This window comes from Hemibagrus wyckioides, linkage group LG21 (genome assembly GCF_019097595.1).
Source record: "Hemibagrus wyckioides isolate EC202008001 linkage group LG21, SWU_Hwy_1.0, whole genome shotgun sequence".
NCBI lineage: Eukaryota > Metazoa > Chordata > Actinopteri > Siluriformes > Bagridae > Hemibagrus > Hemibagrus wyckioides.
The window spans coordinates 16,159,106-16,184,085 of NC_080730.1; positions in this window are offsets into that span (position 1 = coordinate 16,159,106).

A 24,980-nucleotide genomic window follows, 5' to 3' on the forward strand; every position below is an offset into this window, starting at 1 on the left:
CCCGCCCCTTTGCAAACCCCGCCCCTTTGCAAACCCCGCCCCCTTGCAAACCCCGCCCCCCTATCATATTGGTTTGTTATGTTTATTTAACCGTGCGCCGTCATCACCACGGAGGAGCAGGACACAGAGACTCGAGGTCTGTGCCTGTGTCTACACTCACTAAAAATAGCTGACTGAAAGTTCTAATGAACAAGTATCTCGGTTGCAGTACAGTCAGTATTGAAACGCCAGAAATAACAAATAGCAACAAATGTGTTTAATGTCATCATGGATGGAAATAAAGAAAGGGGAAGGGAGCTGGTTGATTCAGTAAATTAGCTCCAAGGTCACACACAGCAATAATACAAGCAACCCTTTTAAACACTTACAGACAACACACACACACACACACACACACTATAACTTAAACTAAAGAGGCAGAACAAAAACAGTCAGAACAAAAACAGAACAAACTGCCCAGTCTTCCTCTGTCCGACTAAAGAGGTTACAGGAGAGTTTTATATATATATATATATATTTTATATATATATATATATATTTTATATTATATTATATTTATATATTATTTTATATATATATATATATATATATATATATATATATATATATATATATATACGTATATATATATATATATTATATATATATATATATATACGTATATATATTTTATATATATATATATATATACGTATATATATATATATATATATATATATATATATATATATATATATATATATATATATATATATATATATATATATGTATATATATATATAATGTATGTATATACACACACTACTCACAAAAAGTTTTTTAAAAAACCCTAAAATGCACTAAACCTTTACAGGTGAACTTAATTTGACCTTCTCTTTACTTTTAAATGAAAATGTCCAACTATTCAGTGTTTCAGTACTTTTTGCATAACTTGCTGTTCTCTAACAAGGTGCTTAACGGCAAAATTCACAACTGGTGTTTGATCCATGAATCGACCAATACATTTTCTGGTTCAATTAGAATTGGTATTTAAACAGTCCTCTTCATCATGCTGTTCACATTTTGACATCATGAGACCAAGACGACACCTAACAATTGATCAACAGTACCTCGCCATTGCGAAGTTTCAAACAGGATGGAAGAGGGAAGTGGCCACTGAGCTTAGAGTGTCACAGAGTGTCATCAGCAGGTTGTGACAGAGATACAGAGAGACTGGAAGAGTCACAGAAAGGCATAGAAGTGGACGTCCTTTGGCCACATCCCACAATGATGACCGCTTCATTGTGAACAGTAACCTGCAGAACCGGTTGATGAATGACACTCAACTCCAGGCACATTTAAGGGAGGTGAGAGGCACCCAAGTGTCACGTCAAACCATTCGAAACCGTTTACATCAGCGTGGTTTGCGTGCTGGACGACCTGCAAGGGTACCTGACCACACCACCAGGCACAGGCGTCTGGCCAGGGAGCATTTATGCTGGATGAGGGACCAGTGAGCCTCAGTGCTGTTCTCTGAGGAATGTCGATTCACTTTGAGCAGAAATGATGGCCGCCAACGATGTTGGAGACGTCAAGGAGAGCGCTATGCATCAGCCACTGTTGTGGTGGTGTTACAGTCTGGGCAGGTGTGTCTACTCAATACAGAACTGCCCTACATCTTGTGAATGGTACAGTGACAAGCCAATAATACCTGAATAACATCATTAATCCAGTCATTGTGCCCCTGCATGAACAACACAAGACGTCGTGAACAGCATGAGATGTCGTTGTTAAGCTGTAATTGATGGTCAAGGGCACATGACAAACTATTGAGACATTGATATTTTTTGTTGTGGTATACCCACCACTGTTGTTGGCTTTCGTTTCAGTAAATTGTTTGAGATGAGGAAATCACCATTGCATGCTTCTACTTTCATGCCCTGCTTTCATGATATAATATCATTGTAGTGTGAACTTTTTACATTTTCCATAAATTTCACCCAAAAGCCAAATATAAAAGCCAACTTTTTGTGAGTAGTGTATATATATTTAAGCCAAAATTTCTGATACACCGACTGGAACATGTGCTTAGAAAATAGCATGCAGATACAGTCTTAAGATTCTTCTCCCATTTTTAATTAGGAAACAAACCCTGTATAATATAAATGTACATGAAATATGTACATTTATATATAAATATAAATATAAATGAATGTATAATTGACTCATAGATGCCCTTTTCTTTCAGGGTTTTCTTGGATTGCCAAGTTCAAATGTGAAATTTTGTTACCCCACCACTCCCCATTGTTTTTATTGATGGGATTGATCATCTTTGACAGGGTTGTACACTTGAAATAACTGTAAGGAGATAACAGAGTTTCCTATTAGAGCTGTTTGAATTCACTTAAGTTGTCTGAAAATGCACAATAAAAGTCAAGAATCGTATTTTTAAACTAACAATACCACTTTAATAATAGTTAAATATGAATAAACAAGATGGAATTCACAGAATTGCTTTCAGTACACTTGTTATGGCCCATAAAAAACACGGAAAGTGACTATAAATGTGTACAATGTAAAACCAGTCAGAAAAATTCTAAATTCTAAAATGTCTGGATAAAAAAGCTGTTATGACCCAGTCTAGGGTTGGGACCCACAGCGTGAGAAACGGCACGGGGTTATATATTTAAAGGAGATGGAAGACATTAATATGATGCCCCAGTGTTGGGAGTAACGACACACAACACAGCAGTGAAATAAGGTGGATATATTATAATGTAGTGATATATACAACACAGTTAAAGAGTTCAGGGTGGACCATGGCCAAAATAACAAAAAGAAAAACTCAGAATTAGGGACTAAGTAACCTACACACAAAAAAAGAAACAAACAAGAAGACAATGACCTTCCCTAACCTCACTCACCAACAAAAAACAGAGACAAATCCCACAGACCCCAACAGAAATGCCAGTCACACCCCTACTACCTGATTTTTGTGTGTGTGTATATATATATAATATATATATATATTGATATTGTAGTATATACATTATAGTATAGTATTGGTAGTGTATACACATACTATACTATAATATATATATATACTACAATACTGGAGATTTCAAAATTATGAAATAACACATGGACTTAAGTAATCCATATGTAATGACACCAAAAAACCAGTCAGTTGTTATTTTAAGACACGAAGGTCAGGTGTTCTGGAATAGTTCTTGCAAGAACAGTATTGTCAAGTGCATTTGCAAAACCCATCAAGCACCATGATGAAACTGGCTCACATGAAGACCATCCCAGTAAAGCAAGACCAAAACTGACCTCTGCTGCAGAGGAGAAGTTCATTTAGAGTTACCAGCCTCAGAAATCACCAATTAACAGCACCTCAGATTATAGCCGTTATGAAGGCTTTACAGAGCATCAGTAGCAGACATATCTCAATATCCACTGTTCAAAGGACATTATTGTGTATTCCGGCCGCCTTCAGCATTGTTTTACAATGTAGAAAGAAACCGGATCGACAGAAGCAAAAACACTAAATGAAACAACACAAACACCAAATGTGAAGTGAGCAACAAAGCTGCCGGTACTGGCTTGTGTCCCAGCCCAGCTTTATAGGGTTGCCATTATGATTAGGTGGTAGTAGCTGGATCATCAGAAAAGCCCAGGCTGGAATACGGAGTGGACCAACCTGAAGGAATAAGTACAACAGATAGGACAGGGCACACAACACAACCCATACCTCACATGTTGTAACAAAGCACTAGCTTAAACGTTTAAGATATACATTTTAGGAGAGCAGTTGGCCAGATCACTGTCTACTGTTCTTGATTAGGTTGAAGAAACCTTTGTTCCTCTTTATTTTTTTGCGCGCGACTTTTTCTGTATCTTCTCACAATGTAAAAGATTGCTCCAGTGATGTCTATAAAGCCAACCAATCCAAGTAGCACAGCCAGGATGACCACTTCATTGCAAGTGGTGGTTAATGGTTGTATCCCTGGTTTAAAAAAAAAATTGATTAGGGAAACTGGAATCGTTAACATTAATAAGCATGTAATTGAGCTGTTGTCTGACATGATCATAAACAAAGTCATTCATTTTTCTTGGGTTTTAAATAAATGTTAGAATATGGTTTAAGCTTACCTTCGACTTTTAGTAACATGGCTCGTGGATCCCCTTCGTAAGATTCATCATGGATGAGACACTGGTAAAATCCTGCATCAGACTGGTGTACTGAATTGATGTGGAGGGAGAGATCACCATCTTGAAAACCTTCTACAGACATCATGAATCTGTCTGAAATTAATAGATTTTGTCACAGTTTTCGTCCTTGTGCGTTTTCGTCTAAAAAAGGTCTTTGAGGAAAACCATGACTTTTATCCGGCAGCGAAATGAACAGTGAAATGAACAGTGAAATGAACCAAGCGAGAGTTTCAGCGTTATATATTTTTTAACTTCTCTCAGTGTATGTTTAGGGCAGACTTTACAGACTCCGCATCCACCCGGACTATTTTTGTTTATACTTTGGCAGTAATCGTGATTTGAAACTTTTTGAGAGAACATGTTACTTCCTCTTTGTACGTGTGTGTGCGTTTCTTCCTCTTTGTACGTGTGTGTGTTTCTTCCTCTTTGTACGTGTGTGTGCGTTTCTTCCTCTTTGTACGTGTGTGTGCGTTTCTTCCTCTTTGTACGTGTGTGCGCGTTTCTTCCTCTTTGCACGTGTGTGCGCGTTTCTTCCTCTTTGTACGTGTGTGCGCGTTTCTTCCTCTTTGTACGTGTGTGTGCGTTTCTTCCTCTTTGTACGTGTGTGTGCGTTTCTTCCTCTTTGTACGTGTGTGTGCGTGTTTCTTCCTCTTTGTACGTGTGTGTGCGTTTCTTCCTCTTTGTACGTGTGCGTGTGTTTCTTCCTCTTTGTACGTGTGTGTGCGTGTTTCTTCCTCTTTGTACGTGTGTGTGCGTTTCTTCCTCTTTGTACGTGTGTGTGCGTTTCTTCCTCTTTGTACGTGTGTGTGCGTTTCTTCCTCTTTGTACGTGTGTGCATTTCTTCCTCTTTGTACGTGTGTGTGCGTGTTTCTTCCTCTTTGTACGTGTGTGCGTGTTTCTTCCTCTTTGTACGTGTGTGTGTGCGTGTTTCTTCCTCTTTGTACGTGTGTGTGCGTTTCTTCCTCTTTGTACGTGTGTGTGCGTGTTTCTTCCTCTTTGTACGTGTGTGTGCGTGTTTCTTCCTCTTTGTACGTGTGTGTGTGTTTCTTCCTCTTTGAATGTGTGTGCGTTTCTTCCTCTTTGTACGTGTGTGCGTGTTTCTTCCTCTTTGTACGTGTGTGCGTTTCTTCCTCTTTGTACGTGTGTGCGTGTTTCTTCCTCTTTGTACGTGTGTGTGCGTGTTTCTTCCTCTTTGTACGTGTGTGCGTGTGTTTATTCCTCTTTGAATGTGTGTGCGTGTTTCTTCCTCTTTGTACGTGTGTGCGTGTTTCTTCCTCTTTGTACGTGTGTGTGCGTGTTTCTTCCTCTTTGTACGTGTGTGCGTGTTTCTTCCTCTTTGAATGTGTGTGCGTGTTTCTTCCTCTTTGTACGTGTGTGTGTTTCTTCCTCTTTGTACGTGTGTGTGTGTTACTTCCTCTTTGTACGTGTGCGTGTGTTTCTTCCTCTTTGTACGTGTGCGTGCGCGTGTTACTTCCTCTTTGTACGTGTGTGTGCGCGCGTTTCTTCCTCTTTCTATGTGTGTGCGCGCGTTTCTTCCTCTTTGTACGTGTGTGCGCGCGTTTCTTCCTCTTTGTACGTGTGTGCGCGCGTTTCTTCCTCTTTGAATGTGTGTGCGTGTTTCTTCCTCTTTGTACGTGTGTGTGTGCGCGTTTCTTCCTCTTTGTACGTGTGTGTGTGCGCGTTTCTTCCTCTTTGTACGTGTGTGTGTGTTACTTCCTCTTTGTACGTGTGCGTGTGTTACTTCCTCTTTGTACGTGTGCGTGCGCGTGTTACTTCCTCTTTGTACGTGTGTGTGCGCGCGTTTCTTCCTCTTTCTATGTGTGTGCGCGCGTTTCTTCCTCTTTGTACGTGTGTGCGCGCGTTTCTTCCTCTTTGTACGTGTGTGCGCGCGTTTCTTCCTCTTTGAATGTGTGTGCGTGTTTCTTCCTCTTTGTACGTGTGTGTGTGCGCGTTTCTTCCTCTTTGTACGTGTGTGCGCGCGCGTTTCTTCCTCTTTGTACGTGTGTGCGCGCGCGTTTCTTCCTCTTTGTACGTGTGTGTGTGCGCGTTTCTTCCTCTTTGTACGTGTGTGTGCGCGTGTTTCTTCCTCTTTGTACGTGTGTGCGTGTGTTTCTTCCTCTTTGAATGTGTGTGCGTGTTTCTTCCTCTTTGTATGTGTGTGTGCGTGTTTCTTCCTCTTTGTACGTGTGTGTGCGCGTGTTTCTTCCTCTTTGTACGTGTGTGCGTGTTTCTTCCTCTTTGAATGTATGTGCGTGTTTCTTCCTCTTTGAATGTGTGTGCGTGTTTCTTCCTCTTTGAATGTGTGTGCGTGTTTCTTCCTCTTTGTACGTGTGTGTGTTTCTTCCTCTTTGTACGTGTGTGTGTGTTACTTCCTCTTTGTACGTGTGTGTGCGCGCGTTTCTTCCTCTTTGTACGTGTGTGCGCGCGTTTCTTCCTCTTTGTACGTGTGTGCGCGCGTTTCTTCCTCTTTGTACGTGTGTGTGTGCGCGTTTCTTCCTCTTTGTACGTGTGTGTGTGCGCGTTTCTTCCTCTTTGTACGTGTGTGCGCGCGTGTTTCTTCCACTTTGTACGTGTGTGCCCTTTGTTTCTTCCTCTTTGTACGTGTGTGCGCGCGTTTCTTCCTCTTTGTACGTGTGTGCGCGCGTTTCTTCCTCTTTGTACGTGTGTGCGCGCGTGTTTCTTCCACTTTGTACGTGTGTGCCCTTTGTTTCTTCCTCTTTGTACGTGTGTGCGCGCGTTTCTTCCTCTTTGTACGTGTGTGTGCGCGTGTTTCTTCCTCTTTGTACGTGTGTGCGCGTGTTTCTTCCTCTTTGTACGTGTGTGTGTGCGTGTTTCTTCCTCTTTGTACGTGTGTGCGCGTGTTTCTTCCTCTTTGTACGTGTGTGCGCGTGTTTCTTCCTCTTTGTATGCGTTTGTGTGTTTCTTCTCTTATGAATAAATAAATCTTTTACACACATCCGCTGTGTATCACCAACATATTTAGTGGATTTTATCAGCAAGGAAGCCAACTTTACAATTTTAAGCAGGTTAAGTAATTATTATAAGGATATAACATTAAAGAATAGAGCAGAGAAGAATCTCAGAACACACAACAGTTCAAAACAATATATATAAAGGATAATTAAAACAGCATTTAAAGCATATTTTGAAATATTCTTATTGGCCCAAGGAAAAAAGTGTCAGTTTTTTTGTTTTGTCTGATTTCCTAACTTTTTTTTAGGTTAAAATAACTTTATACTATTAAGCACAGCACATCCACTGTAGTGGACCAGAGGACCATTTAAGTTAGAAAAGACAGCCAACTCAAATAAAAATGAACAGATTGTAGCTGTAGAGTGATATTAATCTTTAAAATGAAACACTGTATTGCCAAAAGTTTTGGGACACCCCTACTATTGAATTCAGGTGTTTTGAACATTCCCATAAACACACTCCTTAACCGTGTGGAAAGCCTTCCCAGAAGAGTTGAAGCTGTTATAGCTGCAAAGTGCGGGCCAACTCCATATTACATTTATGTGCATGTAAAGGCAGACGTCCCAGCTTTGGAATGGCTCGCAGTCTCCGCAGTCTTGTTTTTTTCCTCTCTTATTGCCAGGTCATTGACAATTTTGAGTGAGTTACTTACCTTAAAAAATCTATCCTGTGACATTTTTTACTTTTGGTTTTTGGTCCAAAACACTTTAATTCTGGTAAAGCCTAGGCAGGCCATATGGACTGAAATGCCAAAGATCATCTGAATTTCTTGTGGAGTAGTATTTAGACACACTCCTCTACTTTCATTTGTAAATGCTGCCAAATTTCCCAAAATTTATTGTCAATATACTGGGGAAAATACTGAATAAGACTTTAGTCTTCATAATGTGGTATCGGATATCTAAGTTGACTACGCCACCTCCTAATAAAGGCAGGAGGAACCTCCCCAAGTCACAATACTATGATACAAAGAGATCAAACTCAAGTATAGAAAATTGTCTTAGCACAGACCCTCAGACTTAAAACAGAACTTAAAACATCTGTCTGTAAATAGTAAAAACCATTAGAATAAAAACAAAACTCTCCTCAAGACTCCAGGAAGGGTTGGGCCTGCTCACATGCACCATCTGTAAGAGGAAAAAGAAGAGGAGAACACCCACAGCATGCACTGCAACCAAACCAATCTTACATGCACCACTACAGTGCCAACCGTTTGATACATACCACAAAGTTTGTGCCACCTGTGGAATAAAAATTCTACTGTACTCACTACTAAAATCTGACTCCAGCTCCACACCGACCCGACAGCTCAGTCTAAGTGAGACTCATAGTTAGTAAGGCCTCAAAATTAAATAAGCCAATCAAGCAGACTAGATGAATGCAGATAAGAGATTTTATTTTGTAATCAGCGCTGACACAAGAATTGAGATGCTCACGCATGAACGTCCCAACAACCTCTCCCCGGGGAACTCCAACTACAGCCTTTATATACATTTCCCTTATCTTCCCAATGCAACACGTCACTGGTTCTTTGCCTAGACAATCCCACCCATCTTTCTTTTTTGGACCTTTTAGATTCTTTTTTACACCATTATCTTTGAATTTACAACCTTTCGAATACTATTATAATTAAGCTTCCCTATATCATTATATTAAAAATTGGGCGTTTCCGCCCCCACCAGTGGGATTGTCTTCGGCCTCACTCTCGCCAACACCTCATTCTTCTTCAGGAGACAGCATGGGTAAGTTCTCAGTCCTTCAGGGGCCAACACCCTTTCTTTTATTACACTCTACACTTCACGGCTTTTCTGATTTATCCGCTGCCTTCTACGTATGTACTCTAGATATTTCTCCTGGTACCACCATTGCCATCCAGCACGCGCTGCGTTTACTTCATGATGAGATCACTGCCGCTCAAGGTACCAGTGGAGCAAATATTGACCATAATAATCTAGGGTGCGTCTCTGCCATTGATTGGTCCAAGTTTGGAAAGCCTGATACCGCAGAGAAAGCCTGCCAGACTGACATCATTGATACAACTATTTGTTCTCCAAAGCCCTTACAGCCTGTGTGCAAGGCCCGTGACAGGCCAACATGCCGTGTTAAACCTTATATTGTTCTCAAGCTCAAACGACCTAACAAATAAACCTTACCTGAGAACTCACTCCTGCTGTCCCCTGATTATTTCACACTACATCAAACACACACCTCATACACATATCCTCATTTACAAAATTATCTCCCACATTCCCCCCTTTTGTGACTCAAGTCACAACACACTCAACTTGTTCAGGCGCTATGCATACATGCCTTATATACGTACATAAATCAGCATAAGGATTACATACTCATATGATTCGTTTTCAGTGATTTACTACTATCATTGTGCTAGTAAACAATTGCATTTGGATTATATACTCGTCAAGGAATGTAATAAGTACTCCAAGCTCTGTGCAGGTACCACTGCATGTAGTTCTTTTCAGTCTTGCTATCACTCACCTCACTCATTCTCTCACATCCGCCAATCAATTTCATACCTACCTGGATCCCAACCCTACCCACCAGGTATTCCCCTGGTTACACGCAATCCACGTTGTTTCTGTTCCACGCCCGGTGACCAGCAGCACGACCGTGCCTGCCTTAGGTTGTCCCACCCAGTGAGATCTTACCCGTCTTTGGCTAACCGGCCTTCTTCTCTGGTCACCGGCTGCCCCCTGTTTTTTCGGGTAGCAGCTTTCCCCTTGCCCAACACCTCTGACTCTGGTGTGGCTTTTGTGTTGATGGTCTGTCTTCTCTTGATTCTTCAGTAGGGCATTATTGGGATCTGTGCCATGAGCCAAATTGGAACCTCAGTCACTCTGTCCTCAGTCACTCTGGAGATCTCATCACCTTACCTACCCAGCCACTGTACCTGCAGAGAGCTTCAAGTGTGCAAACATTAAGTATCAACTAACTCTATGTTTATAACACATTCAGTAATGTCTACCACTCGTTCCCACATGACCAATAAGCCTGAATTATTATTATTATTATTATTATGTTCCCTTTAACCATAAATCAGCAGTTGTCATTAAGATGCATAAATGAGTAACATTCAATCATTCAGTAGTCATTATAAGACTTCTCCAGTGATTCCGACACATTTGACACTCGGCATAAGGATAGATTCATATAAGAGGCTGATTACGCTTTTCCATCAGTAGTATTTTAAAACACACGTAAATGATAGTGTTGCATGCATAAACATTAGTGACTTAAAACACAATATAATACGACACGCCGACATAACATAACCCACATCCTTTTTATGACGTCCCCTGTTGTTCTTCTGCCCATGTGACTTTGCGCTACGTAGAGGGGCCGTTGGGGGACTAAGGAGAGGTTACTAGCACATCACTTAGCCCCCGCCCGATGATTGGAAGGGCAAGGATCTCAGCAGCTCCATCATTCGTCTAGGAACATTGGTCCACAATACATCTTCTCCTAACTTGACTGTAATGACCTCTACCCTCTTTCTAAGAGGTACGCCTATCCATATTCCGAACCTTCTCTTCCTTCTGTACGCAAGATTAAGTAACCGCTCTACACTATAATGTGCATGTTCTACCACAATAGGTAACTGCGCTGTCTGTCTCGGAGTGTATGCAAATGTTTGTATCTCTGTAATATACATCCTGTCTGCGTAAATCTCCCTTACTGATGTACGTCTGTCTATAAAAGGGTACTCTAGCAATCCTAAATTTGGCTCCCACTCCCCCAAATCGTTTTTCAACAACCTACCCCATAAATACCTCCATATATGCCTCCAATCCAACTCCATTATGCAATCATCTTTATTAAGTCCAATTCATCACTGCCATTGCTGGGTTTAAATGGAGGCTCGATCTCATGTGTCATCTGAACATATTGGCCAAACAATGTGTGCGTCATCTGTGTAATCATGGAACGCAGTAGTGGAACTACACAACACAACAGAACTGCAAGTACCACACCTACAACTGTTCCTATCCTAAGTATGACGGCTCTCCAATTTGAGGAGAACAACCGTGACAGCCAATCATTTGTCGGTTTATATGTGTTTTCTACGTGCTCATCTCTAAGATCTTTCATCTGCCTCAATATTTTACTCAGGTTACCCTCTGGACCAGTGTGCATTGGAATGTAAGTACAACATTGGTCTCCAAACATAGTGCACACTCCTTCTTCCGGGGCTCTCATGGTGTCCAGGATAAGCCTGTTCTGTAAGGCCATGGTAGATGTTGCATGTAGTTGTTCTTGAATCAAATCCAATGCTTGGATTGTGTAGTTCATGAACCTTTGTTGATTGTACCAAATGTAGTTAATCCATCTCACGTTTTTACCAATCTGTGCCCATGGCAAGAAAAAGATCAGTGCTCCTGCTCGACCGATGGCAGCATGTTCATCAGGGACTCCCACCGGAACCCCTCTCCAATCCACATAAACCCCATTGCTCCTGTCAAATCGTCCCAAGTCGCGCTTAATTCGTCGACCTGACGCATCAATCTCTTTTTCTTGCAGCACAGTTAGTTTTCCTGTCAGCACCACTGTTGCACAGCATCCTCCCCATCCGGGTGGCAGGGTCTGCCTAGCAACACTATATCCACAATACCAGAATACATCAGCCAGCGGCCTAGTCCCATTAGATAGGTCAGGCTGATAGATAGGCAGGTCCTGTATCTCCCACATCTTGTTGTGAAGGCCCTTCCCTTGGGTCGTCTTCTTCTTGTTCTGCTGGACTCTCCCACGGTTGATACTCCTGGCTCTGCGGGTGGGGTGCTTGTACTGAAGGGGGTTGTGAGGTGGGAACAGCTGGATCACGCCTTCGCGTCTCAAATTCCCTTATCAGTGGATCCTGCTCCTGCGCTCTTTCACGTCTCGCTCCAGCCCCTGGATCTGGTGCTCTGCAACAGTGATTTAGATGAAACCAAGCAGTCTTACCTTCGACCTTTACGGCTGTCGGAGTAGCTAAGACAACTTTTAGTGGTCCAACTCGTCTGGGCTCGTTCCATCTTCTCTTGAAGACCTTGACATACACCCAGTCTCCTGGTTTCACAGTCCTCAGCTCCTCGTCAATTTCGCTCGTCCTTCCCTCCGTAGCACCTTTCACCTGTTGGAATATAGCTCGGTGTATTTCAGTTAGGTGCTTCACATAGTTGCCAAGCTCACTTTCAAGCTGCTCCAGCGAAGGGCCCTTATAGGGCCCTCGTAGATAAGGCACAGGCATAGGTCGTCCAGTAAGCATTTCATGCGGGGTTAGATGCGTCATTCGGTTAGTTTGCATTCTCATGCTCATCAGTGCTAGTGGCAAAGCCTGCACCCAATTCATTTTTCCAGCTTCACAAATTTTTGCCAGCTTCACTTTTAGTGTTCCATTGGCTCTTTCCACCATTCCCTGCGACTGTGGATGATAGACACAGCCCAATCTGTGTCGTATTCTTAAATACTGGAACACTCTTCGAATCACATTGTTCACAAAGTGAGTACCACTATCTGAGCTGATCTTATCAGGAATACCAAACCTTGGAATCACCTCGTGACACAAAAATTTAGCCACTGAATCTGCATCTGCTTTAGCTATTGGGTGCGCCTCCACCCATCTACTAAACCTATCCTCCACCACCAAAACATACCTTTTCTTCTCCTTCACCTCAGCCATGTCCATGAAGTCAATGATCAGATGCCTGAATGTTCCGTCTGGCTCTGGTATGTGGCCTATTGGGGCAGTAAAACTTTTCCTGTTGTTGTATTCTGCGCATATTTCACAATATGCTAACCTGTGATCAACCATCTGAGCTAAATACGGAGACCACCATGCTCTTTGAATCCATTTGATCACTTCCCCCCTTGCGCAATGGCTCAAGCCATGCGCATCATTAATCAACAATGTGAGAACTGAGAGAGGAGCCACAAAATGTCCCTGAGGACCACGCCATACGCCGGTTTGTGCATTCTTAACCGCCCCCCTTTTTATCCACTTAGATATCTCATACACTGAGGCCGAATTTTGCGCTGCAGCTAAGGAGGTTAAGTCCGTTTCTGGGTAGTCATCGCCTTCAGAGTCCGTCACAAGCATAATGTTGGTATGTCCTAAAGCTGCTGATTTTGCTGCCTCATCTGCTGCAATGTTTCCGCTGGTAACAAAAGAAATCATCTGTTTTGTGCGCTGAACATTTGACGATGGCTAGTTTAGCTGGCAGAGTAATAGCATGCAACAAATCAGTTATGGCCATTCCATGCGTCACAGGAGAGCCATCTGCTCTCACTAACCCTCTCTGGGCCCATGTAGGGCCGAAGTAATGACACACCATAAGCATACTGAGAATCCGTGAAAATAGTACAAGATTTCCCTGCAGCTAGCTTACAAGCTGCGGCGAGTGCTTTTAACTCAGCCAATTGTGCAGAACATGGTTGAGAAACAACCGTAGACTGAACGGTAACAAAGCTAGTCAAATCATTACTGGGCGCTACTATGGCGTAACCCGCCAAGTTCCCGTCTGGGCCTCTAAAGCACGAGCCATCAACAAAAAAGGTTACATCCGAATGTGGCAAAGGTTGATTTTCAAGGTCTTGACGCGCTTTAGAGTATGTGGCTGAAACTTGCTGACAATCGTGCGGTTCACCATCCAATGGGGTCATCATTCTATCAGCTGGATTAACTGTCTGGCATCTTTGAATAGTCAGTTCTGGTGAGGAGAGAATTACATGGTAACCCGTCTTCCGCGCATGAGTTATAACAAATGTCGGACTGGTAAGCAGGGCGTGTAACGCATGTGTAGTGTACAGTATAGTAGGATGGCCCATTGTAATGGTTGACTCCTTTTGATACGCAAAGGCTGCTGCTGCTAATCCACGATAACACGGCGGCATCCCACTCTCAATGTTGTCTAACCTGCAGCTAAAGTAAGCAACAGGCTGCTTGCCTGGCCCCTGTTGCTGAGTTAACACGGCATTAGCGAAGCCTTGTTTTTCTGATACATACAGGAAGAATGGCTTACTGTAATCAGGACTCGCTAGCGCTGGTGCTGTACAAAGATCCTCTTTTAGCATTTCGAAAGCTGCAACGGCCTCCGTTGTCCAAACCAATGCAGCTTTCTTCTGATCAGCTGCTTTTATCAATGCACGAAGTGGAGCTACCTTCAATGCAAAATCCACTATCCACTGTCTGCTATAACCAACCATACCCATGAAAGACAACATCTGTCCAACCGTTTGCGGTTTCGGGGCTTTACGGACTGCCTCTAGATGCGTAGGCAACAGCTTACGACTAGTGCCATGCAAAACTCTTCCTAGATACTCCACTTCCTGTTTGCAGAACTGTAACTTTTCCTTGCTCACCTTGTGTCCGTTTTCTGCCAAGAGTCTCAATACTTTTAGGGAGTCTGCCTGGCACTGTTCTTTGGTTGGGCTACAAATCAAGATGTCATCAACATATGTCAGGAGAAGACTATCAATATCCAATGAAGCTAGATCCCTAGCCACAATTCGATTAAAAATTGATGGGCTTTCACAATAGCCCTGGGGCAATCTCGTGAATGTGTACTGTTGGCCATTATACGTGAACGCAAACAAATGTTGTGAATCTGGATGCAGTGGAATACTGAAAAATGCTGAACACAAATCAATGACCGTGTACCACTTAGTATTGCCTGGGATGTTGGAGAGTAACGTATGTGGATCTGGGACTATGGGCGCCTCTGCCTCAACTATATGGTTAATAGCACGTAAATCATGCACAATTCGCCACTTATCTGAGTTAGGTTTTCTAACTGGGAATATTGGAGTGTTGCAGTGGCTATGGGTTGGTATTAGAACCCCTGCCTCCAATAACCCTTCGAGTGTGGGTCCTATCCCTGCCTGAGCCTGTGGTGTTAGTGGATATTGTTTCTGATACGGGTACCTGACATTAGGTTTAAGTTTTATCAAAACCTGTCCTGCTGACTTAATGAGCCCTACGTCTGTTGAGTGCTGAGTCCAGAGCACACTTGGGATTGTGGCTAACAGCTCTTCAGTTTCTGTATCCGATTGTTTATCTGGTGCGATGTCTTTGTCGTCTGAAAGTGGTAACCGATAGGTAGGTGACCTTTTCTATCAAAGTTTGTGTGGCTCTTAAAGTGTCTGTGCCCTTTTGAGAAATGCGCATAAATTTTCCATCCAGTGAGGTGTGCATGTACTGATTGATGGTTGGCTTCCATTCCAGCACCTGGCTAGTTTCCTTGAGCATTGGCCCCAGGTCTTTCGATTCGTAGCCTCCTGCTACCATCAGTGTGATGTGTGGTATTGAGTTTGTAATCTGGTACCAGCTCTTTAAGTTATTGGGTATCTGAACTGCCGCTGCCACCCCTTGAGGGCCCACGAAGATGTCTGTTGTCACCACGTCAAACAGTTTTCCTTCCAACATGTCTGACCATAGTGTTGCATATTCTTCATTGGTACTGTCAGGGTCAAAACACATAGTACAGTGCAACAAGCTCTTAGGTTCGGTGTAATCCGGCCACATAGCCTGTATCCATGGCTTCCACTGTAAGTAGCTGGCCTGCAACTCTGATAATGTGGGATTGTCATTCTGTAGCCAATACACTGTGCTACACTCTGTGTCTGCCTGCGTCCCAGCCATGAGATATTGTTCTGCTGTGGTTCTGTCTGGGAATGTCACCCAGAGGCCTGTAGGACTGCACTGAATTCTGGCCTTAAACTTACACAAAAGATCTCGCCCCAATAAATTGACTGGTGTAGAGGGTGAGTACAAAAGCGGTGCCACAATAGTGGTGTCTTCTAATGTTAGTATCTGAGGCTCTGTGAAATGTAAGATCTGTGAGATCCCTGAGAAGCCTGTTGTTTTGATGGTCTTCCGAGCGAGAGGGAGATTCGAGCCTTCGCGCCCTATGCATGAATATGTGGCACCTGTGTCGATCATGAATGGAAAAGGACGCTCATTATTGAGTGTTACCATGACAGTTGGTTCCTGTTGCGGATGCAGTGTAGTGGCATACTGCATATTCTCCCCCTCTGGCTTCTCAGGGCTGTTTCAACTCCAATTTGGTGTGGGACCCAGTCCCGGGCCTATCTGGGGCTGATACATATGTGGGCAGTCTTTTCTCATGTGTCCACTCCCTCCACAGCCCCAGCACTCTAGTGGTTGTTGAGGCTGCTGGTACTGAGGGTTGGGGGGTGCCTGTGCGTAACTCAGTCCTTGGGGCCCTCCAGGGCTCTGCGGCGCATATTCTTGCGGTGGTGATCCAAATCGTTCCCACGGCTGCCTTCTCCCTTGCCAACGACCTCTCATTGGGCGTCCTCTAAATCTTCTTTGAGCACCGCCAATGTGGACATTGATGGGTTGGGCCATTGGGTACACCTGGCTGTTTCGTGGATGCTGTGAGTTTGGTGCTGCCACCTGCGGTTGTGGCATCATTTGCGGTTGCTGTGGCGTTTGTCCTTGTTGCGGCAGCATTTGGTTATTCTGTACAAGTTCTTGGCCTGCTGGGATAACCACTGCAGCTTGTATTTTTCCTGCTTTTTCTCTATCCTTTTCTTTCTGTCTAGCTCTTGTCAACTCACCAAGCTGTGTTTTATATAGCTGTGTCAGTAGGGCCTCTGAGGCTGTTTTCTCGTCCTTTTGTTTCTTTCTGTATTGTTCCACATAATGTATCACATGTGCTTTGTATGTATCCCAAGGCATGGAGTTTAGACCGACCACCTCATCCAACGAGGTTTGGACTTGTTCTGGTAGACATTTCTTTAGCATTAATTTAATCAGTCCCTTACTTGTGTCCGTCTCATCCCATGTTCCACCCATCTCTTCCTTCCATTTATTCTGATAATCATGAATGAATTTTACTACATTTTCTTCTTCCTTCAGAATCATGTGTTCCAGTTGCCCTGGGTCCATTTTCGTGGGGTAGGTTTTCCTTATTTCATTCCACAACCTATTTCTCCATGTCCCCAGTGCTACAGCATCCCAGCCTGGTAGGTCCATTGCTCCTTTTAGTCCAGCTTCATCCAGTATTTCAGCTGTCTTTGCTTTCCCTATTGTTTGGGCTAATATGGCTTTCACATCTCCTATCGACAAGGTATGTCCTGCTGTCTTTTCTTCAAACTTTGTGATCCACCTCTGTCCTCCATTACACATCTCCGGTAGCTGTGAGCTTAATCCTACCATATCCATAAATGTCCATGGAACATATTGCACGTCTCTTCCTTTTGTCACCAGGGGATTCATTTGAACCTCCTCCTCGTCATCAAACCCATATCTCTACGGTGCTTTTAATGACTTCTTGTCCCTTAAGGTTCTTGGTCGCGTGCGCTCCCGTTCCAGCTGCTCCTCCAACGCTGTAACTGAATTTTGTAAGCGCTCTTCTAAGTCTTCCAGCTGCTGCGCGAAGTTACGGACACTATCCCTCACTTTCTGCTCTCTGGTGTCCCTCTGTCTCTTTATTGCATCTTCCCTTGGCTCTATGTACAGTACTCCTCTAACCTGTCTCTCTGGATCTTCTTGCCAGTATTCAGCACATGGTTGTTTTTCCGGTGGCCCTGTTGTCTTTTCTGTTCGGGATTGATTATATACACCTTGTTTCTCACTCATTGGTTCATCTTGTTCCCATTCTCCCAGGAGCGTAGGGGGCGCTGTAGGCCCACTCACACACGTTGAGGTATATCTCTCAGCACTGTCCCCCACTGGTGTTGAGTGTGTGAATTCTTTTCCCTTTCGCAAATACTCTTCACTCTCTTTCTTTGCTCTTTGCAGTATCTGCCTCCCCTTCTTCCTCATTTTCACTGTGATTGCCCCCTGTCTCTTTGCTCCTTCTAATTTTTCCTTTAATTGGGTTTTCTACTGATATCTCCACGTCTTCCCATCCTGTCCAGTCAGCATAGCAGTCCGTTAAGGTTGGATACACTCCCACTTGTTCCCTGCCCACCATTGGCTCGTTGTAGTTAGGTGGTGGACAGTAGATCGGCGGTGGTCTTTCTATTTCTTTCTCCTCTCTACTCCGCTCTTCTTCCTTTTTTATCGCTCGTTTCACCGCTTCTTCCACTTCTCTGACCTTCTTCCCTTCTCTCATGAACCATTCCAGAATCTCTAATCGCCTATACTTCTTTCCTCTGGATTTATCATCATCTTTGCTTGGTTTCCAGTGTCTCAGCATTTCTCTCACTTCTGAGCAGGCCTTTTCATCAAATGTTCCTTCCACCGGCCACTGCCATGTCCCCTGAGTCCTGTCATGCCATTTTCTCATACACTTCCTGACATACTTCTCGTCAGGTTTGTGTTGCGCTATTATAATGTCAACTGGTGTAGGCTGTCTTCTCCCTTCACTCATGATGCACCCCTGCTGTGCCCTGTATGCGCTACTTCTCTCTCCTGGATTCCTGTTGCCTTCTGACCACGTCAGTGCGACGCTGATTCGTTTCACTGTCAAGCTCGGCCTTACTGGATTCTTTCTTATCTTCTCACCGAGCGCATTGATCTTATCAATCAGCACTGACGTTGCAAAGCCTCTTTCCCAATGTACGAGTCGTGGTTCTACTGTCACAGTTGCTGTCAATCCCGAACAATAGTTGTACTGGCTTGGTCTGGGCTGGAATAACTCTGCCAGGGGTTCGTTGTCCTCCTTATATGGGTCACTGATGAAATCAAATATTGGGATGGCTACACTGCTGGGCTCAGGAGCGTCCACTAGTGCTCTCAATATAGGACTCAACAACTTGGGCCGCCAAATCTTCCTCAAGGCTTCGTACCAGTCTAAGTCAGGGAAAGTTCTTTGTAAAGTGTACAGCCCGTCAAACTTTGTCAGGGCCCACAATTTATCTCTAATCAAATCCTCTGGCTGCCAGTGCTCTACTCCCTCTCTATCTTTATATGTTCAGTCATCCCAGAAGTGTGTGCGTATTCCCCTTGTTTCTATCTCTAAGTCTTGGCAAAAGGCCATAAAGCTGAAGAAAACAGTAGTGCGCATGCAGTATATGGTGTCAGTATAATAGTTCAATACTTCAATAAGGGTAATGTTGTATTATCTGGGTCACACTTTTTACAATTCACTGAGTGGCCCAATAGACTGCAGAACCAAGTTTTAGGTGGATTTTTTCTGAGTATTCCCTTCTGCTGATTGCACAATATCCATCCCTCTCTAAACCTGCTTTCAGCCACTTTTGATTTCGTCCCAAATCCACAAACCGTGTCTCTAGCCGCTGAATTCCTCAGCCTGTTCATATGTACAACTCTCTTCTCTCACTTGTTCTGTGAGAAATTCCTCCTTCTAGCGGGGAGGTCTCCGCTCTTACTCACTCTTTCTTGGCACAATGCCCCCGCACACACACACCTCTCCACCACTCCAGAAAGCATTCAATCTTTTTCCACACACACACACCCTTGTTCTTTTTAATTCTTCATCATCACCTGAGGGTCTACTGTTAAACTTCCTGCAATGAAACACTTCCACAACCTACGATCCTGCCCCAACTTCCACATGCTAATCCAAACTTCCGTGTATTGAGGACCTCTTGGGGTCATAGGCCACATTAAATTGACCCTGACGAGGAGTTTCCCTGCTTCCTTCCTCAACAACTCTAATGCTGCCTCCGCGAACTCCCTTTCAAACCTATTTGGAAACCTATAGCCAATTCGCTTGAATGGTAGTGGACTGCTAAGGCTTAGCTCTAATCCGCGAGTTTTTGCTCTTTCTGTGATAATATTGGGAACTTCCTCACTTAGTTCCTCCGGAACGGTGAAGTAAGCACTCACACGGTGTCGTCCCTTGTAGGCGGATACAAACACTTCCACCATTCAGGAGCAGTAGTTTCCTACAGTATGCTACATCTTCACCAGGACCCCATGGATGTCAAACCACACTTTCACGTCAGTAGAGGGTGGAACAATTATACTTGCGACAGATACACATATTCTTCCAATTCAATGAGCGCACACCAAATCGAGGTGAAACATTAGCTAACACTTGGCACTAGGTCCTCACTTACGGTATGTGGACGCCCGCTTCACTATAAGATTTATTCTAAAGGCTATTCTGGTCCACACCATCACTACCCTTACTTTTCCTTCATTTCTCACGTAGTGCACCTCTAAAACATATATATCAAACCTTAGTATGATTACATCCATGCACGGTGATTCCTTTACTCTCACAAAGACTTCTGCCTTGTTTTCCCACTCTGTTGCAGTTTCTTTTCGACTTCAGCCCTACCATCCCCTCCTGTTTCATATATCACATTCCATATCAATGTGCATGCATGTACACACTGGTTTTCCTATACTCTCACAGTAATAGTGTTAGTAGACAAAAGGTTAATACAGTGCTATTTACAGTGCGCACATCCAATCGCCATTTATTTTCCTCATGCACCCACACAGCCCCTCGCACTCAACACACCCACATGCTGCAAGCAATACAATCAGGACAGACAACAGATAAAGACAGACAGCAGGCCTCTCTCCTTATTCTTTGTTTTTTTTCCTTATTTTCCTACCGCCTGGATCCAGGACTTTTCTATTTAACGCTTTTTCTCTTCATATTCTCTTTATCTCTTATTTCTCTTACACCTAGATCTGGGAATTTTCACTATATTTCTCTTTTCCTCTCTTATTTCCTTTCACTACTACCCGGATCCAGGAATTTTACTCTTCTCTTTTATCACCTGCTACTTGACACTTATTTTTTCTTTTTCCAGTGACGGTGTTCACGTTCACAGAACTTACTATTCTGCTACTAAACGCTCCGTTTGCATCCAAATAAGGTCTTTTTCACAGGAATTTCTCTCATACCACCTGGAACCCACCAGGACTTTCGATCATACAGGCCTTTACACATTCATACATCTGACATCATCTAGTCTTTTCAATACAAAGCATGCAATTTATCATGTCACTCTATGTAGTTTTAACTTACACTCACTCTGCCTCTCTGCCTCAATAGGTTGGAGCAGAGCTGATCCGACCCTGGGCCGAGCGCCTCCGCCTCCCCAGACCACACACAACTAATGCAGAAATTCGGTTAAACAGGCTTCTGCCTTACCTCTGTCCTAGTTGGATCCTGTGTCTGGTCCGTGGACGGTGGCCGCAGCCTCAGGTCCCGGGTCTGGGGCTCTGCTGTTCTCTCTGTGCCAATCTCGTTTTCTTTGATATCACGTCGGGGTCACCAAAACAATGTGGAATAAAAATTCTACTGTACTCACTACTAAAATCTGACTCCAGCTCCACACCGACCCGACAGCTCAGTCTAAGTGAGACTCATAGTTAGTAAGGCCTCAAAATTAAATAAGCCAATCAAGCAGACTAGATGAATGCAGATAAGAGATTTTATTTTGTAATCAGCGCTGACACAAGAATTGAGATGCTCACGCATGAACGTCCCAACAACCTCTCCCCGGGGAACTCCAACTACAGCCTTTATATACATTTCCCTTATCTTCCCAATGCAACACGTCACTGGTTCTTTGCCTAGACAATCCCACCCATCTTTCTTTTTTGGACCTTTTAGATTCTTTTTTACACCATTATCTTTGAATTTACAACCTTTCGAATACTATTATAATTAAGCTTCCCTATATCATTATATTAAAAATTGGGCGTTTCCGCCCCCACCAGTGGGATTGTCTTCGGCCTCACTCTCGCCAACACCTCATTCTTCTTCAGGAGACAGCATGGGTAAGTTCTCAGTCCTTCAGGGGCCAACACCCTTTCTTTTATTACACTCTACACTTCACGGCTTTTCTGATTTATCCGCTGCCTTCTACGTATGTACTCTAGATATTTCGCCTGGTACCACCATTGCCATCCAGCACGCGCTGCGTTTACTTCATGATGAGATCACTGCCGCTCAAGGTACCAGTGGAGCAAATATTGACCATAATAATCTAGGGTGCGTCTCTGCCATTGATTGGTCCAAGTTTGGAAAGCCTGGTACCGCAGAGAAAGCCTGCCAGACTGACATCATTGATACAACTATTTGTTCTCCAAAGCCCTTACAGCCTGTGTGCAAGGCCCGTGACAGGCCAACATGCCGTGTTAAACCTTATATTGTTCTCAAGCTCAAACGACCTAACGAATAAACCTTACCTGAGAACTCACTCCTGCTGTCCCCTGATTATTTCACACTACATCAAACACACACCTCATACACATATCCTCATTTACAAAATTATCTCCCACACACTGCACAGGGATCACTTACACCAGAGGAGGTTGAGTGTCGATACAGGCCCAGCCCTGTACAAAACCACAATACACTCCAAGTATTGAGAGAGATCAAAATTAAAATACAAAGAATATTTAATACAAGTCAATGCAAAGTAAAATAAACAGCACATACAACTAAATAGATAAACAGTGGCTGGTCTGCCCCTTTAAGAGAAAGAAACCATAATCATTAGTTACCAATCACCTAATTATACAAATATACAAGGGCAACAAGACAACATACTTTAATGAAAGTCCAGTGCAGTAAACCAGTTACCAAGTCTTGGTGCTCAATCTCACAACCAAACTCTGAATACATAAAAAATACTAAAAACAAAAGACAAGTATTAACCACAGCAACCAATAAAATGTTGTACAGCAACCATTTGAACCTCATAACAAATCAACTTTAACAAAACATTTTCAATTTACCAGTTATTCAACGCTCACAGATAGCGGTCAGCCCCTAGGAGATTGACTGCAACGGCAAATACTTTCTGCCCCTCTTTCCCACCATATGAGGAAACACCATCAATTAATCACCCTGGATGAAAAGGCATCACATAAGCAGGACATTGAGCTATGGTATCACACACATTCAGCACAAACAAGATCACACATTTAATTTACATACCTGGATGAAAAGGTGAACGAGGGAGAAAAGGCTGCATATTAAGCAAACCTTTGTTAAAAAACCAAACTCCCCACTCATCAGCGCAACCACTACTTATACCTTTTTAGTCATTTGGCTAGCTACCCACACCTGAAGCTCATTACACCAGCTATCCCCCTCCCACAATATGTAGTGGTGTGAATAAATGGATGGTAATAGGAATAATAATTAAATCTAGTTGAATTCCAGTGTTAGGGATGTGATATGGTCTCCAACTGACCACACTCGTAAGTACAAACTTTGCATACTTTAGCCAATTTTATATATTTCATGATACCAGTTGAGTAATCTTTAGGCATCACTGATTATGTATTAGTCATGATATATACCAGTCAGTCATAACATTATGACCAGTGAGAGGTGAAGTGAATAACACTGATGATCTCCTCATCATGGCACCTGTTAGTGGGTGGGATATATTAGGCAGCAAGTGAACATTTTGTTCTGAAAGCTGATGTGTTAGAAGCAGGAAAATTTGTTAAGGATTTGTTTGACGAAGGGCTAAATTGTGATGGCTAGACCACTGGATCAGAGCATCTCCAAAACTGCAGCTCTTGTGGGGTGTGCAGTGGTCAGTACCTATCAAAAGTGGTCCAAGGAAGTAACAGGGGCAAACCAGCATTCATGCTTTGGGCAATTTTCTGCTGGGAAACCTTGGGTCCTGCCATCCATGTGGATGTTGCTTTGACACGTAGCACCAACCTAAGCATTGTTGCATATCATGTACACCCTTTCATGGAAACTGTATTCCCTAGATACAGTTTCCCTAGATCCCTAGTTAGGATAAGTTAAGTTAAGATATACTGTAGCAGCTAAATAAAAAGGTAATATCAAGGCAAGGTGACTTGAAATTATAAAAGATATTATAGACCTCAGACCTATTATAGACAGACCTCAGGCAGTACGGGTGGGCAACCATGTCTCACCCTCACTCACCCTCAGCACTGGAGCCCCCCAGGGTTGTGTTCTGAGCCCCCTGCTGTACTCTCTGTACACCTTTGACTGTGTGGCCACTTCCAGCTCCACCAACATCGTGAAGTTTGCGGACGATACTGTGGTGGTGGGCCTGATCTCCAATAACGATGAGACGGCCCACCTAGAGGAGATTGAAAACCTGGAGACATGGTGCCAGGTCAACAATCTCCTCCTGAACATCAGCAAGACTAAGGAGCTGATAGTGGACTTTAGCACAAAGCAGGAGAGGAATTACCAGCCCCTCACCATCAACGGGACCCCAGTGGAGAGAGTGGACTACCTAGGTGTCTACATCATGCAGGACCTGACATGGTCCTGTCACGTTAACACCCTGGTGAAGAAGGCCCAGCAGCGTCTTTATCATCTCAGACGCCTGAAGGACTTTAAACTGCCCTCAAAGGTGCTAAAGACATTCTAAACCTGCACCATTGAGAGCATCCTGACGGGAAGTATCACTGCCTGGTTTGGGAACAGCACCAAACAGGACAGGCAAGCTCTCCAGAGGGTGGTGCGATCAGCCGAGCATACCATCCGCACCGAGCTTCCTGACCTGGACGCTATATACAGCAAGCGGTGCTGGACCAAAACCAGGAAGATTATGAAGGACCTCAGGCATCCCAACAATGGACTCTTCTCTCTGTTGAGGTCAGGGAAACGTTTCCGTTCCTTGAAGGCGAACACAGAGAGAATGAGGAGGAGCTTCTTCCCACAGGCCATTCGGGCCCTCAACCAGTACACCTAGAATCTGGACTTTCTGGACTTACCCCCACACGACATAACATAACATTCTACCTCAGCTGATTGTTGCACATGCTAATATTGCACTACTTTGTACTCTGCACTACTCTGTACACACAATAACACTCTCACTGTACATCTTCTCTGTACATCTTTGTGTGCACACTGCACTGTCACTTTACTCCCTGTTACACTGGACATTATATTTTGCCTTATATACAC